This window comes from Castor canadensis, chromosome 11, assembly GCF_047511655.1.
Source record: "Castor canadensis chromosome 11, mCasCan1.hap1v2, whole genome shotgun sequence".
NCBI lineage: Eukaryota > Metazoa > Chordata > Mammalia > Rodentia > Castoridae > Castor > Castor canadensis.
This window is the reverse complement of record NC_133396.1, coordinates 48,276,634-48,295,347: the sequence shown is the minus strand read 5'-3', so window position 1 is coordinate 48,295,347 and position 18,714 is coordinate 48,276,634. Positions and strand designations below refer to the sequence as shown.

Below are 18,714 nucleotides of genomic sequence, written 5' to 3'. Positions count from 1 at the left end.
TTCGTAATAAAATGTAAAACCCTGGGATAATTTAAGACTATAGGAACGCAGGTCACATAAAACATTAGGTCTTGTTGCTATGCTTCTCCTGGGCAAGAGAGAGATGAAGGCATAGCAGTTCCCCAAACCTTCTCCCTTCATCAAACTACGCAGCTAAGCTTCCTCTCTTTTACATACTGAACAACTATGTAGTATGACCTTTTAACAGAAGCTTCTGTGGTAAGCAAGGAATGTGGAATAGTATTTCAATATTAATATCTGTGCAAATACTGGATAAAATTACTTTAAATATCCCACATGTTACTACAATAGACAGGCATGAATTTTATTCTTACATATGACTCTTCCCATGGCTCCCTTCATGTCTCTGTTCCTCAGGCTGTAGATGAAGGGGTTCAGCATGGGAGTCACCACTGTGTACATAATAGCCATGAGAGTCTCCTTCACAGTAGAGTTATTAGATGATATACATAAGTAGAGACCAATAATTGTCCCATACAACAGTGAAACCACAGACAAGTGGGAACCACAGGTAGAAAAGGCCTTACAAATACCTCGAGTTGAAGGGACCTTGAGAATTGAAGATACAATTTGTGCATAAGACACAGCAATGAGTATGAATGGAGTGACAATGACCAGCCCTCCCATGATAAATATCACCAGCTCATTAACATGAGTATCAGAGCAGACAAGCTTCAGTAGAGGAGATATATCACAGAAAAAGTGGGGAATCATATTGTCCTCACAAAAATTCAGTCTGGCCATAAGTAGGGTGTGCAACATGGCATGGAATGTGGTCAGCACCCAGAACAGCACCGACAGACACACACAGAGGTTGGGGCTCATGATGCTGGTGTAGTGCAGGGGGAAGCCATGACCACAAGGAGGAAGCTCTCCAGGTCAGCAAAAAACATGAAGAAATACATTTGTGTCAGGCAGCCTGCATAGGGGATGGAGGGTACTTGGTTCTGCATGTTCTGTAACATTTTAGGAATGGTCTCAGAGGAAAAGCAGAGATCAGAAAAGGACAAGTTGGTAAGAAACAAATACATGCGTGTGTTGAGATGGGAGTCCAGTAGAATGAGGACAATGATGATGATGTTCCCCAAGATGGTGGCAAAGCACATGGCCAGGAACAGGGCAAAGAACAGGTGTTGTTGCTCTGGCTGAATAGGCAGGCCCAGGAGGAGGAACTCTGAGATGAGAGTTTTGTTCCTTTCTGTCATGCTTTGTCTGCAGTAGCTTTAAGAGAAAATAATACTGTCCCTTAAAGAGTTAAATAAAAATGAATGTATTCCTATGTTCACTGTCTACTATACATTGGACAGTAATTGATCTCTCTTTACATTAATTGTAATCTCTGTACTCTAAATGTTTATAATCTGTATAATTAGTAATGCCTTTTTCTTAACTTATTTCAAAGCATGTTTTAACATTGCATTATTTCCTAAACACTTTCATGTATTTCCTTCTGACGCAGAAAATATATTGGCTTTTATCTTGTCTATGTGAATGGTCATTTTAGGAAGTGTAATTGCCTTCTGTTCTCTCAGTATCTTATATTTTGATACTCTTCAAGGTTTTTCTAAATTGTAATTACATAATTCTACATATGCCCCAAGAAAAGCGTATTTACTCCAATGACTTAAATTACCATTGAAAAGGAGATTAGTGGAAGGTGGAGTGGGAAAGGAGAGGTAGTGAGGGGTAAAGATGATGGAAGCACGCTACATATAAGAAAGCAGCATGACGAAACCAACCTAACCTAACTGTTTGCAAAATGGGGAAGGTGGGAGGGAATTAAGGGAATAAAATAGAGGAGATGAACTTGTTCATAGTACACTGTACATATTTATGGCATTATCACAATGAAACCTCTTGTACTATTAATGTATACCAACAAAAATAGTAAAAAAATTAGGTTAAACATCTCTCTAACCTATAAAATGATGTATTGCAGTTCTTAATAATTATCTTCCCTTTGAGGTATAACAGGAATTTTTTTTTTTTTTGGTACTGGGTTTTGAACTTGGGACCTACACCTTGAGCCACTCCACCAGCACTTTTTTGTGTTAGTATTTTCAAGATAGGGTCTCACAGAATTAATTGCCTGGGGCTGGCCTCAAACCACGATCCTCCTAGGAGTACAGGCATGAGCCACTGGCACCTGGCAGTATAACAGGCATCTTAAATTCAAGACAGCCCAGGTGAAGCTTTTGAGATCACATTATTCTCTCTCAAACTCTACTTTTTCTACTCTTTAATTTTCAGTAACAGGAATTCAAGATCACATCAGACATCTTTTAATCTTATTTCATTCATTATTACTTATCATTACCTTCAATCTAAGAAACCTTTAGATTCTTTCTTTAATTTTCCTGCTGCTTCAATCATTTGTTGCTACAAGATCTTAGTAATGGCATCTCGTCTCTCCTGGACTATGGAAATGCTCTCAACTCATGTTTCTGTTTCTCAGTACCTTTCTCTTTCAATATGCTTCATTCTCACTGAGGCATTCTAAAATGGAAATCTGATCTCTTTCCTATTTAGTGCTTCAGGGAATTATAATTGCTCTTAAAATAAAATGAAAGTTCATTTCAAAAGCACAAATGATGCTTCCTTACCTGACCTGTGCCTACTTCCATGGCTTTATATGGCTCCACAGTGACATTTGGATTCCAGTCTGCAGTAAAGGTTGAAAGTCACAATTTCTGGTCTCCAGTTTTTCATAGGTTTGTTCCTCTTGCCTATCATTTTCCCCCCTTGTAGCCCTCTTTATGTTTTACTCAATTATCTTTGACAGATATAACATGTCACTTGCTCATCTAAGTCTTCACTACCTTCCCAGCCCAGGTGAGTACTGCTGCTATGTCTCCAAAACATCCTGTGCACCCCATAACACTCAATGTCCCTGATTACTGATGTACAGCTGACCCCCACCAGACTATAAACTCCATACGGGAAAGGCCACATCTGCCTTCATGACTGCAGCATGGCCAGCACCTGACATGGTGCCTCCTTCAATTTAATAGCATATATTCTCATTAAATTAGAATTGCTACTTCTTCTAAATCTTCGCAGAATGTAAAGTCACTAGACTGTAACATTCAGCACTAAATTTTGATACTCTATGATAAATTTCACAAATGTAATTGTTTTTATGAAAATATTAGGGTATATCTGATGTCTACTCTCAGTAATACTGATTACTCCAAATAAAGTGCCCTTGCTTCAATAGCCATGATTCATGGATATTGATGTGGGAAAAATAAATAAGATGAGCACTTCATAAAGCAAGGGAAATCAAAATAGCACATTATATACATATATATAAATATAACCATGAAATCTCTTTGTACAATTAATGTATTCTAACAGAAATCATATTTTTTCAAACCCTCACTTAAGGTCTTACTCAGATATCTACATGATATGTGATGGGTAATATTATTTGTGAATCAGAGTATTCCAAGATTATAATTTTTTTCAAATACTCATTCTAGATGTTGCTATAAAGGCCTTTTACTGTGGTATTAACATTTCAGTCTATATATTTTAATAAAACACTTTACCTTTCATAATGCAATGAGCCTCATATAATTAGCTGAAGGAATTAGGTGAAAAGGCTCCTAAAGTAGGTGAATTCTGTATCCAGATGGCATTTGGATTTAAGACTCCAACATCCAACCTTACAAATGACTTCAGTCTGCTGCCTGTCCCTATAGACATCAGACTTATCAATCTCCACATCATGTGGGCTATCTACTTAAATATACTGTGCACACACTCACACACACACACACACACACACACACACACTCATACACTAATCTGTTTTCTTCTGATAACGCTAACTAATAAACCTCATTAGGTCTCAAAGCTATCAAAGAAAGCAGAGGAGGAGCACTGAGAGATCTGAGAAGATCTTTCATTAAAACAACATAACCCATTCAGAAATGTTGGGTTCTTCACCCTGCTGTTGGTATTTAATGAAGCCCTATGAATACTTTGCACATCTGGATAGTATGTGTTGGGATTATAGAGTCAAGAAACATGTAGAGAAACAATGAACATGGTTTTACAGAATATTGCTTCCCCTAAGAATGAGTGGACCTACATCATATGTAGGACAGTGTGCAGGGATCACAAACTAGAGACATCACCTGTAGGCATTAATACTGGTGAGACATTGAGCTTCACATCTTCTTCAGCCATTAAATCTGGGCAATCTGAACAGCACATATGATATCTAGGGACATGTTCTATACATCCAAGTCACCTGGGATAGTATGAAAACACTGAATCTTGTTCTATACCACAGATTTTGCATTTTAAATGAACAGCCAGCTATGTCACCTGGCTCTGTGAGTAGAAAGTGGATACATTTCTATTAAACATACACTATGTTGCACAGTCAGATAAATGTAATCAGAGTATCTGATGGAGACTTGCTTAATATTTTTGAAGCTCCACAGATAAAAGTGAAATAAAAAAGGCTTAGTAACTACTGTGCTGAATCCTACCTCACAGAACCGTGATTTTGAAATGACAGGATATTGGTAGAATATATTGCATAGTCAGTAATAGTAATGAATCCTATCATTAATAGATGGTAAATTTTGGCAATCAAAATTCTTCTGCAGTGTGGCAAAGCCTTGGGAGGTAGACAGCTGTGAAGAAGAAAGTTACACCTGGAAAATTTGGCTCCAGAACATCATACAATGTAGGAAACTGAGATCCTCAGATTGGAAGGACAGTAAGGCACCAGCTAGTTCTTCCTCCTGTCACTCACCTAGGATGACTCAGTATGACTTCTGGATTCTGACCAAAGGTCCAGCTTACCTTTATTCGTTATAGGCATGGGAAGTAACACCAATGTCTGTACCATCTCTGATTATTACTTCCATTCTAGCCATTTCTGAGTTTAACAGGCTCAGCATCCCAGAGGAATCCCAATCCTTGAGTATCTAATTAAAGGAAAATAATTACCCAGGACTTCTCTAGGACTGATTGTCTCAGTGTCCTCTAGTTGTGACTGATTACAATCACTGATCACACCTGAGTATACTTTGGGGAGGTAGGTGGGAGGTGGAGGGTAGCTCATGGATGGATTGTCAAGCATTGACCCTTTTGGGGATAGACTGGAGTCCTATGCAGATTGAATTTATTTTTTAGGGGCTAATAAGTGTGGTTGGAAAAATCCCAGTAAACAAGGAATCAGACAGGATGATTTGCTACATCTTAGAAATATAAAGATACATTCAAGTGGATGTCAGAGCTTTTAAAGCAAATACCATGTGTAACAAATGCCTTGGAAAGATTTCCTAGTGACAATCTCTCAATTAAAAAATAAATACTTAAGGGGAAGGAAATCCCAGTACATATGTACATTGTGTCATATCAGGGTAACTGACATAACCTTTGCATTGGAGTATTCAAATTCTCCCTACCCATTATTTTGAAATGTACAATGGAATGTTGTTAACCATAGTCATCTTACTTGATAAACAACATTAGAAACTTTTTTATATTTCATTTTCCATTTTTATTAGCATATAATCATCGTATGTGTGACAACTCTGAGTAGACTTACATAGTACATCCCCTGCATCTTCCTCCTCATGTCTTACTTAAAGCAGTTACAAGAGATTTAATCATTCTATTTCCTTTATGTATATAAAACCCATCAACCCCATTGCACATCTTTATCTCCTCCATTCACCCCCCCCTTCCCACAAGTACCTCTCCAACACTGTACTTGTTTTATTGTCTTGTCTTTCATTGTTATTTCCAAAGTCAATGTTCAAAGGGGTTTCTCAGTGTATCCCAGTTGTGAATATGCTTTACTTTGGTTAGTTCAACCCTCTCTGTTACTCACTCCTCTTCCTCCCCTCCCACCATGCATTAATAAGCAGCTTTCAGTACATATCGTTATGTCCTCTACCTGCACAGATGTGAAGTACTTCAATATTTTTGCCTATCAATCTCTATTCCTTTCCCTCCTGCACTTAGTTACATAGTGTAGTCACACTATTGCCAATATATTCTACTCATAGATGAGTACACGAACATGTTTATATGTTAGCTTCTGTTAATGAGAGAAAACATGTGTCTGTTTTCTTTTTGAACCTGGCTTACTTCACTTAACATGATGTCCTCCAATTCCATCCATTTACCTTCAAACCACGTTGTTTCATTCTTTCTTATGGCCAAATAAAACTCATATATATATACCACAGTGTCTTAATGCCTTAGTATAGGAGGTCTGTTCATCTTTTGTAGTCTTCTTTCATTTCTTTCTTCAATGGTTTATATTTTTCCTTATTGAGATCACTCACATCCTTTAAGTTTATTCCTAGGTATTTCATTCTTTTGAGGCTTATTGTAAATGGAATTATTGTTCTGTATTTTTTCTCAGTCTATTCACTTTTGCTGTATAGAAAGGCTACTGATTTTTGTAAATTTATTTTTTATCTGTTACTTTGCTGAATCTGTTTATGGTGTCTAGGAGTATTAGGTCTTTTACATATACAATCATGTCATCTGCAAATAGGGATAGTTTGACTACTTTCTTTCCAATTAGGATTCCTTGTTTCTTCTTCCAGGCTTATTGCTCTGGATAGGAGTTCCAAGACTATGTTGACTAAGAGTGGAGAGAGTGGACATGCTTGACTGATTTCTGACATTAGAGTAAATCTTTTCTCCATTTAGTATGATGCTGGCTTAGTCTTCTCATATATAATCTTTATTAGGTTGAGGCACATTCTCTTCCACGTTTCATTACAGCCTTTATCATGAAGGATGCTGTATTTTATAGAAGACTTTTTCTGCATCTATTGAGATGATCATGTAATTTTTGTGTTTGCTTCTGTTAATATGCTGTGTTACATTTAATGATTTGAGTATGTTGAACCATCCTTGCATCCCTGGGATGACCATGGGTTATGATCTTTTTGATATACACTTGAATTCAGTTTATCAATATTTTATTGAGGAGTTTTTCTTCTATGTTCATTAAAGAGATTGGCCTGTAATTCTCTTTTTTTGCTTGTTCTTATCTGATTTTGGAATAAGTGTAAAAGTACTTCATAGAATGAGTTTAGCACTGTTGCTTTCCTTTCTATTTCATGGAAAACTTTGAGGAGTTTTGGTATTAGTTCTTTAAAGGTCTTGTAGAATTCAGTTATCAATCCTCAGGTCCTGGACTTCTTTTTTTGGAAGATTCCTTATTGCTGCTTCAATTTTATTGCATGTTACAGATCTGATTAGTTGATTAATATCCTCTTGGTTCACTTTTGGATGATCCTAAGCATGTAGAAATTTGTCCATTTCTTCTAGATTTTCCAATTTATTTGATTATAGGTTTTCAAAATAATCCCTGATGATTCCCTAGATTTCCTTGGTGTTTGTTGTTATCTCCCATTTTTCACTTCTAATTGTGTTAATTTGGGTCTTTCCCTCCTCATTTTAGACAGATTTGCCAGAAGTTTGTCTACCTTATTTACCTTGTTGATTCTTTGTTTTTTTTTTTTTTTTGGTTTGATTTTGTTTATTTCAGCCTTTATCAATTCTCATTTTCTGCTTGTTTTGGATTTAGCTTGTTCTTATTTTTCTATGAGTTTGAGATGTAGCATTAGGTTGTTTATTTGAAATCTCTGTTTTTATATATGCACTCATGGCTATAAATGCTCCCCTTAGTTCTGCCTTTGTTATGTCCCATAGGTTCTGATAGGTTGTGTTTTCATTCTCATTCAGTTCTAGGACCTTTTTGATTTCCCCTCTTATTTTTTTGAAGACCCACTGATCATGGAGCAGCAAGTTGTTCAGCCTCCAGTGGATTCAGTATTTTTTTGCTGCTCCTTTAGTTGTTGAATTCAAGTTTTATTGTGTTGTGGTTAGACAGTGTGCAGGGGTTATATCAGTTTTCTTATCTTTGTTAAGACTTGTTTTGTGACCTAACATATGTTCTGTTTTGGAGAAAGTTCCTGGACTGCTGATAATTATGTATATTGTACTGTTGCAGGATGGAATACTCTGTAGATGTCTGTCAGGTCCATTAGATCTACGGTGTCATTCAATTCTAGAGATTATTTATTGATTTTTTGTCTAGATGTCAATTCTATTGATGATAGAGGAGTACTGAAGCCTCTGCTACCACTGTGTTGGAGTCTACTGTGTTTTTTAAGTTCAGAATTTTATGTTTAATGAAATTGGGTGCAAGGACATTGGGTTCATTAAGCTAACAATTGTTATTTGCTCTTGATGTATGGCTCCTTTTATTAATATGAAGTGACCTTCTTTGTCTCTTATGACTAATTTAGGTTTGAAGTCTATCAGATATAAGTATTTCTACTCCTGCCTGTATTCAGGAGTCACTAGCTTGGTAATTCTTCTTCCCTTACACCCTAAGGCAATACAAGTTTCTGTCAGTCTGTAAGGTGAGTTTCTTGTAAACAACAGATTGTTGTGTCTTCCTTTTTAGTTCAGTTTGCCAAACAGTATCTTCTAATGGGGGACTTGAGGCCATTAACATTCAGTGTTAATATTGAGAGTTATGTGGTGATTCCTGTCATTTAGTTGTTTTTGTGTGGAAGGGTTTGTATGTGTACAACTAGTTCTGTGCTACTCTCTGAGTACTTGTCTACTCTTCTCTTGAGGCTTCATAATTCACATCCTGTCATGGCTATGTTTGTTTTTATCTTGTGTGTGTAGGATTCCTTTCAGAATGTTATGTAGTGGTGATTAAGTGGTCATGTATTGTTTTAGTTTCTGTTTATCCCAGAAGATTTTAATTCTTCCTTCAATTTTGAATGATAACTTTGCTGGATAGAGCATCCTGGGACTGAAATTGTTTTCTTTCAGTGCTCTAAATACCTCACTCTGTTATGCCCTTCTTGCTTTTAAGGTTTCTGTGGAGAAATCTCCTGATAATTTGTTTGGTTTACCTTTATATATTATTTGTTTTTTCACTTTTACAGTCTTCACTATTCCTTCTCTGTGCTAATTGTTTTTAACTCTAATATGCTATGGAGAGGTTTTTTTTTTCATGTCTGTTTGGTGTCCTGGAGGATTTCTTTACATGAATGGGCATCTCTTGCTTGAGATTTTGTAAATTTTCTTCAATTATTTTGTCAAATATATTATGTAAAACTTTTGCTTGCTTCTCTTTGATGTCCATGATGCACAAGTTTGGCCTTTTGATGACGTTGCAGAGTTCTTATGTATTTCTTTCACAGCTCTTGAATCTTTTGTCTAAGAATTCTTTGTTTTTTCCTTTAATATCTGCTTTGTCTTTGAGTTCTGACATTCTGTCTTCCATTGTTTGAGTTTGCTGGAGTGGCTTTCAACTGCATTTTTTATTTGGTTTAAGGACCTTTTCATTTCTAGGATTTTTGTTTGTTTCTCTTTTCTGAGACTTTCCATATCTTTGTTAAATTCCTCTTTTTTATCTTGAGCTGCCTTCTTTATTTCATTTATCTCTTATTTTTATAATCACCTGAGTTTCATTTTGGAGTTTGTTGAAATCTTCTCTGAGTTCATTTAGTTGTTTCTGTGTCTTCATGAGTTTTTATGTGTGCTCTCTTGGTATTCATTATGTGGTTTTTGTATGTTCTTTTTAAGCTCCTCTTTAAACACATTGAATATTTTTATTATCATTCTTCTGAAATAATAGTAGGGATTCATCACCTTCACTTTTCACCAAATCCTCTGTTATGTTATTGTTAGTCTTTTGAGGAGTTGTATTCCCTGTCTTATTTAGCTTCCCATATTTCTATTTTGTGTTTTGCTCATATGTTGATGATTATTTAGTTGGGGGTGTTAATCGCCTGTTATTTTTCCCTTGACTAAATTTCTATGCTTTGACTACCTTAGTTGTTAGGTAGATTGTTGTAATATTTATGATCCCTGATCTGGAAGTGTAACTTAGCAGTAACAATTTCACAAATTCAGTACCAAACCAGTTTTTTACATAATATATAATAAACCCCTTGGCAATATGGTTTAAAAAACAGTAGATATTGGGGTGATTACAGTTGTTTGGATAGAGATGTTTATTTAGGTAATTGAAAAGAGAAGAGAGGGCAGGGAGGGGGAATGGGGTGAGGGAAAAAGAAGCATGAGGTGTGGGGTCTGTAGGATAATAAGGCCCTAATATGCGTGAAGGAATAGTTCAGTCATTTTACCAGACTGCTGCTGGGCTTCCCTGCCCCCACACAGCCAGGGTCAGTGCAGGGTTCTACCCCACTATCAATAGGTAGAGGTGAAATTCCATCCGTTTTTTTGGCCAATTGCTTTGTCTAACGGGATGCAATATGCCCACCAGCAGTGCTGGACTGTGTGGTTCTCTGCAGTGCAGATGATATATGACATTCACTTGGTGAGATTCCAGATTCACTTGGGTGAAATCTCATCAGCTCCTGGATGGTACTAGCAGCAAGCAGAAGTCCAAGTTTCTGTGTCCATGTGTTATTTCAGGACTAGGGTGTCCCAGATGCTTGCAGAACTTGTTCTGCACTTCTCTGCATTGTGTTTGTCTTTTTTCAAGACAGGAGAAAATAAGCCAAGCAAAAGGAAAAATGGTTTTCCAGTGGACAGGTTGCTGGTCCCAATGCTGGGGTTTCCCCAGTTGTTATGTGCAATAAAAATCTAATTTAAAGGTCAGTCATTGAACATTATGTGCACCCTATGTATTGGTGATATTTTAGTTATCAAAATAAACACAAGGCTACCTGATCCTATTACCACAAATCAGAAGTATTTTTCTGAAATCATGAGCCCCCAGGTTCCCTCAGCTATCCACCATCTTGGTCCTCCTCCTTTTCCTCCTTTCAAACAGTGTTTTGTGAGTTTCATTATGCTAAATTATTTAGATTTAGTTTTGACAGCATTGTGTTGGGGCTCCAATACCATCTTTTTTCACACAGATGTCTAGTTATCCCAGCACCATTTGTTGGAAGAAATTAATTTTTGCCCATTGAATGACCTTGGCTTCCTTCTAGAATTTCAATTAATAGCAGCCATACATTTTAATTTTGTAACTCTCAACAGAACTTAACTGTTAATGTACTATTAACTTCTATGTATATCCTTACATCTGATTTGTACTGTAACTTTGAAATAAAGTTTTAAAATTGAATGCTGTGTGCATCCATTAGAGTTTGTTTTGGAATTCTGGGATTCCTTGCAATTCCATATGAATTTGGAGAGAAGCTTTTCCCATTTATTCAAAAGGACCTTTGGATTTTGCTATGGATTCAATGATTCTATTGATCACTTTGGATATTATCACCATCTTATCAATCAATATTATATTTCCCTAACCAAGAACATGATACTTCTATTTACTTATGTCTTTCACTCCTTTCACCAATGCTTTGTAGTTATCAGGGTAGAAATTTGCACTCCTCTGATTAAATTTATTAGCATGTATCTTATTCTTTTGGAAGCAGTTATGAATACGATTATTTTACTTCTATTAGTGCATATTAATTATACAAAGGGGAACCATTGTGATGTTTTCATACATGCATGTAATGTACTTAGATCAAATTCTCGACTTCTTTTACTTCTTGTCCTACAAAACTACTTTTTAAAAACTATTTTAATGGGTTTCAAAATTGTGCTTTCATATATGAATATAATGAACTTCATTCATATTCATCCCATATCACCTGCTTCTGCATTCCCTCTTTGGCTTCTCCCCACAAATAGTTCCCTTTTTATATTCATGCAATTTCTAGGTCTATATCAGCATATCAGAGAAAAATGTCATGTTTGTCTTTCTGAGGCTTGATTACTTCGCTTAATATTTTAATATCCATTTTCTTGAAACAGCATAGTTTCACTCATTTTCATTGCATAATAACACTACAATTTGAATATATTATATATTATCTTTATGCATTCATTGGTAGATGGGCACCAAGGCTGATTCCATAGCTTGACCATTGTGGTGCAGTTAACAGGTGTGTGCATGTATATCTATAGTATACTGGCTTAAAATTTTGGATTTATGCTCAGGAATTGTATATGGTAGGTCTATTTTTAGTTTTTTGGGGGACGTCAGTAGCAATTTTTACAGTAGCTCTGCTAGTTTACATTCCCACCAACCATGCATAAGGGTTCTTTTCTTCCCTTCTGTCTGGCCTGTATTTGTTTTCTTGATGATTGCCATTGTGATGGAGGTGAGATGAAATCCAAGTTTGTGTTGATTTATACTTCATTTATGTTAAGGATATTGAACACTTCTCATGTATTTATTTGGTATTTGAACTTCTTTTAAGAAATGACTTTACAATTCATTTGGCCATTTATAAATTGGATTATGTATTCTTTCAGTGTTTAATTTTTTAATCTCTAAATGTATTGTGGCTATTAAGCCTTTGTCAACGAATACATTCCAAAAAATTTCCCCTTCTATAGGTTGTCTCCTTATTGAGGTAATAGTTTCCTTTGCAGTTAAGTTTCCTTTTTAATTTTACTAATCTCATTTGTCAATTCTTGCTCTTGTTTCTAAATCAGTTGGACTCCTTTTCAAAACATTGTTATCCTTGCCTGCAAGTTATAATATTTCCCCTGTTTTTTTGTGGCTATAAATGTTTCAGGCCTTAAGATCTCTGGCTTATTTAAATAGATTTTTGTATAGGATGAGAGCTAATTTTTGTGCTCTCCCTATTTCTTTTGGGTAGTTTAGTTTATGCTTTATTCTTTATTTTTTCAAAGAAGGAATTTTTGGTTCATTGATTATTTGACAACTTTAGTCTCCATTTCATGAATTTGTGACAGATCTTTATTATTTCTTTTCCCTGACAATTTTTGGTTTGGCTTGTTCTTTTTGTATTTTATCATTATTACATTTACTCACACAGGCATATATTGTTTGGGCCACTGCCTCTCCTCCACCTACCCCCGCAACCTGCTTTCAGACAGAACCTGCTCTGCCCTGTTGTTCTCTGAGTTTGTTGAAGAGAAAAACATAAGAGATAATAAGATAGACATACAGATTTATTAGTTTGAGATAAAGATAGATATACACAGAGATTCCTAGCATTACTTCCAAGCACATGTTTATTGCAACCCACATGGGCTTGTATCTTCCAGACCTTTTCACTACTTCCTAGTCCCCTTCCCATAGTAGCTAATGCCAGTTTAAGATAATATTATTTGCTCTTCTGCAGTGTGGACATCAATCACATTCAAGTTTTAGGTTTCCTTCGCTTTGCCTATTACTCCAATGTGTGTTCACGCCTTACTGTGTGACTCATGTCTAATAATATTATGGCATTTGTTTTAGGTCTATAATCCACATATGAGGGAGAATGTGTGATTTTTTTGCCTTCTGAGACTGGCTAACTTCACTTAAGATGATGTTCTCTAGTTTCAACCATTTACTTGCAAATGACAAATTTCATTCTATGCAGCTGAATAAAATTCTATGGTGTACAAATACCACATATTCTTAATCCATTCATCAGTAATGGGGCGTTTTGGCTGTTTCCATAGCTTGGCTATTGTGAATAGTGCCGCAATAAACATGGGTGCACAGGTGCCTTTATAATAAACTGAGTTGCATACGTTCGTGTATATTCCCAGGAGTGGTATTGGATCATATGGCTGATCTATGCTTAGTTTTTAAAGAAACCTCCATATTGTTTACCAAAGAAGTTATACTAGCTTACATTCCCCAACAACAGTGCATGAGGGTTAATTTTCTCCTGCATCCTTGCCAACATTTGTTGTTGGTGGTGTTCTTGATGATGGCTATTCTACCAGAAGTGAGGTAGAATCTTAGTGTGGTGTTGATTTACATATCCTTTTTGGCCAAGGATAGTGAGCATTTTTTCATGTGTTTTTAGCCATTTGAATTTCTCCTTTTAAAAAAGTTCTGTTTAGTGCAGGTGCCCACTTCTTTATTGGTTCATTGATTTGTGGGGAGTTTAATTTTTTGAGCTCACTGTATATTCTGGTTATCAGTCCTTTGTCTAATGTGTAGCTAGTAAATATTGTCTCCCACTCTGTCAGTGGTCTCTTCCATTTACAGGGCATTAGTGCAGAAGCTTTTTAATTTCACATAGTCCCATTTTTCCGTACTTTCTCTGAGTTGCTGGGCTGCTGGAGTTCTACTGAGGAAGTCCTTGCCTATACCTATTGCTTCCAGAGTATTACCTGCTCTTTAATGTAGTAACTGCAAAGTTTCTAGTCTGATATTAAGGCCCTTAATCCACTTTGAGTTGATACTAGTGGAGGGTGATAGACATGGATCTAGTTTGTATTTTGCAGGCATATAACCGCTTTTCCCAGCAACATTTGTTGAAGAGACTGTCTTTTTTCCATCATATATTTTTGGCATCTTTGTCAAAAATAAGGCAGGCGTAGCTGTGTGGATTCATATCTGGGTTATCTATTCTGTTCCACTGGCCTTCATATCTGTTCTTGTGTCAGTACCATCCTGTTTTTATTGCTATTGTTCTGTAGTATAGTTTGAAGTTGGGTATTGATACCTCCAGCATTGCTTTGTTTGCTCAGTATTGCCTTGGCTATTCATGGTCTTTTGTGTTTCCAAATGAACTTTAGAGTAGGTCTGTGAGGAATGGCATTGGGATTTGCATTGAACATATGGATTGCTCTTGGTATCCATAGTAATAGGATAGCAAATTTTACTATGTTGATTCTGCCAATGTATGAGCATGGGAAATCTTTCCATCTTCTGCAGTCTTCTTCAGTCTCTTTCTTCAGTGGTTTGTAGTTATTCTTGCAGAGGTTATTTACATTCTTTGTTAAGCTTATTCATAGTTATTTGATTTCCAATATTATTTCTCAGTTTGTTTATTCTTGGCATATGGAATGGCTACTTATTTTTGTAAGTTGATTTTGTGTCTTGTTACATTGCTGAAGCTGTTTATGATATCTAGGAATTTTTGGGTGGAATTTTGTGGGTTTTTGAGGTATAAGATCATGTCATCTGCAGTAGGGATACTTTGACTATTTCTTTACATATTCATATTCCTTATATTTTTTCTTCTTGCCTTATTGCTCTGGCTAAGATTTTTAGGACTATGTTGAATAGGTGTGAAAAGAGTGGGCATCCTTATCTTATTCCTGACTTTAGGGGAAATTTTTTTCAGTTTTTCACCATTAAATATGATATTGGCTATAGGTTTGTCATATATAGCTTTTGTAATGTTGAATGTTATTAGAGCTTTTACCATGAAATGATGTTGAATCTTATCAAAGGCTTTTCTGTAACTATTGAGATCAAGTGGTTTTTGTGTTTGCTTTTATTAATGTGATGTGTTATACTTATTGATTTGCATATGTTGAACCATCACTGCATCCCTGGGATGAACCTGATTTGGTAATGGTGAATGATATTTCTGATATGAGGTTGGATTCAGTTTGCCATTATTTTATTGAGGATTTTTGCATCAGTGTCCTTTAAGCAGATTGGCCAGTAGTTCTCTTTTTTGGATGTGTATCCTTGTCTGGTTTTAGGATGAGTGCAATTCTGGCTTCATAGAATGAGTTAGAAAGTGTTCCTTCCCTTTCTCTTTCTCTTTTGTGGAAAAGCTTATGCAGTGTTGTTATTAGTTCCTCTTTAAAGGTCTGGTGGAATTCAGCAGTGAATCCATCAGGTCCTGGAATTTTCTTTTTTGGGAGAGTATTGTTACTTCAATTCCATTATGTGTTATAGATCTGTTTAGATGGTTAATATCCTGTTGGTTCAGTTTTGGATGGTCATACATATTTAGAAATTTGTCTTTTTCTTCAAGATTTTTCAATTTATTGGACTATCGGTTCTCAAAATAGTCTCTTTGTTATCTCCCCTTTTTGATCTTGTTTATTTTTTCAAAGAACACAACTTTTTGTTTAGTTTATTCTTTGTATGGATTTTTGGTCTCTATTTCATTTAATTTCAGCTCTTATTTTTATTATTTCTCTCCTGCTTATTTTGGGATTTCTTGCTCTTATTTTTCTAGGAGTTTGAGATGTAGCATTAAGTCATTTATTTGAGATATTTCTGTCCTTTTAATATATTCACAAATGGCTGTAAATTTTCCTCCTAGGACTGTCTTTGCTATGTCCCATAGGTACTGGTAGGTGCTGTTTTCATTGTCGTTAACTTTGAGGAAACTTTTGATTTCCTCTGTTATTTCTTCTGTGACCCACTGATCATTGAGCAATGTATTATTCAGCCTCCAATTATTTTCATATTTTCTGCTGTCGTTTTTGTTGTTGAGTTCTAGTTTTAGTTCACTGTGATCAGATAAAAGGCAGGGGCTTATTTCTGTTTTCTTAGATTAGTTAAGACTTGCTTTGTGCCTTAAGATATGATCAATTTTGGAGAAAGTTCCATGGGCTGCTGAAAAGAAGATATATTTTGCTGTTGTTAGATGAAATATTCTTTAGACATCAGTAATGTACATTTGATCCATGGTATCATTTAGTTCTAAGATTTCCTTGTTGATTTTTTGTTTGGATGATGTATCTGTTGGTGATAGATGGGTATTACATTTTCCCACTATGACTGTGTTGGGGTCTATATTTGCTTTTAAATCTTTAGTATATGTTTGATGAAATTGGGTATCCTGACATTGGGTGCATATAGGTTGATACTTGTTATTTTCTTTTGATGTATTGCCCCTTTTATTTGTATGAAGTTTCCTTCTTTATCTCATTTGAGCAATGTAAATGTGAAGTCTACTTTGTCTTTTATAAGTATTGCTAGTCCTGCCTGTTTTTAGCAGTCATTGGCTTGGTAAATTTTCTTCCACCCTTTCACCCTAAGCCAGTGTTTATTTCTGCCAATAAGATGTGTCTCTTGTAATCAACAGATTGTTGGATCTTCCCTTTTAATCCAGTTTGCCAAACAATGTGTTTTGTTGGGGGAAGTTGAGTCCATTGATATTCAGTGTTAATATTGATAGGTACATGGTGATTCCCACCATTTAGTTGCTTTGTTGTTTAAGGACTTGATTGTGTGGAGCCAAATCAATGCTACCTTCTGATTATTTGTCTTGTATCCTCTTCTCTTTGGGTACTTCCCATCCTCTCACTGTTTTGTGTGCTTTTGTCTTCTGTGTGCAGAGTTCCTTGTAGAATCTCCTGTAGTTGTGTCTTGCTGGTCATATATAGTTTTAGTTTCTGTTTATTGTGGAAGATTTTTATTGCTCCATCAATTTTGAGTGATAGTTTTGCTAGGTAGAGTATCATAGGTCTGAATTTATTTTCATTCCTTGCCCAGAGTACCTCAATCCATGCCCTTCTTGCTTTTAAGGTTTCCTTTGAGAAATCTGCTATTATTTTGATGTGTTCACTTTACATTATTAGTTTTTGCTCTCTTACAAGCCTTCATAATATTTCTATGTGCTTGTTATTTTAATGGTAATGTGTCATGGAGAGTTCTATTTTGGTCAAATCTTTTTGGTACTCTTGGAGTTTCCTGTACCTGAATGGGCAAAATTTTCTAAAGATTTGGGAAATTTTATGTTATTTATTTTATTGAATGCATTGTGTCGCCCTTTGGCTTGCAACTATTGTTCAATGCCCATGATTCTCAGGTTTGGTTTTTTGATGGGGTCTCTTACTGCTTGAATATTCGTTTCACAGCTCTTGAGTTGTTTAATTATGTTTTTATCTGGTTTTTTTTTGTTTAATTTCTATTTTATCTTTGTGTTCTGAGATTCTGTCTTCCACTTGTTCTGCAGGAGTGGCCTTCCACTGTGTTTTTTGTTTGAGTAAAGGGACTTTTTATTTCCTGGAGTTTTGTTTGATTCTTTTTTCTCAGGTTTTCCATACCTTTGTTCAGCTCCTCTTTTATATCTTGTGTTGCCATCTTTAATTCATATCTCTCTCTTCTTATAGTGTCCTTTCTTTCATTTTGATGTTTGTTGATTTACTCTCTGAGTTCCTTTATTTGTTTTTGTGTCTTCTCATGTTTTTTATTTTTAGTCTCTTAAAATTTCTTGAATGCTGTTGTAAATTCTGATTAACCATGCCTCATATCGTCTCCATGAATTTCTCAGATTTCTTTAAGGCTTTTTTGGGGGATCACTTGGGTCCTTAGTGATATTTACCATTGTTGGGGTCAGGAACTGTGTATTCATTTTCTTCATTTCTCACTGAATCCTGTATTTAATTATTTTTTGGAGGAGCATGGTTTCAGTCCTTCCTTCTTTCCATTTCTCTATTTGGTGCTGTGCATCTATGTTCTTGATAGGCTACTTGATGGTTCAAATTGCCTATTTTCTTTCTCTTGATTTCATTTTTGAGTTGTGGCTGAATTGTTTTTTAGATAAGTTGATGTGATCTTCCTGTCCCTGGCCTGAAGTTGTAATTTAGCAATAACAGATTTACAGGTTCAATGCTGGAACAATTGTTTATGTGTTAAATAGAAATCCCCTTGGTGATAATATCTATAAACAGTAATCAGTGGAAGGTGTAATGATTATTAGGATCTAAAGAGAAATTTGGAAAATTGGTAAAGGTTACACTAAAGAGGGGGTGGTAAAGAGGTGGGTGGGAGAAGTTGTATGGGGACTGCTGGTTTTTGTGGCCCTTGTGTATTTTTGGGTGTATTTCTTTTGTTGTAATGGAAGCTGCTTGTGTCAGGGATTTCAGGGGACTGGGGATGTGTATTGTTTATACAGTAGGCTAGTCAGCAGGTGGTGAATATGTAGGAGGGAGGGGTAGTGTGGTGACAGGTAGGGGAGATAG

General features: G+C 35.8%; 1 pseudogene; it reads right to left on the bottom strand.

The window, feature by feature from the left end:
- Positions 1–303: 303 nt before the first annotated feature.
- On the bottom strand, positions 304–1,226 carry LOC109680913 (olfactory receptor 1468-like; annotated as a pseudogene).
- Positions 1,227–18,714: the final 17,488 nt, after the last annotated feature.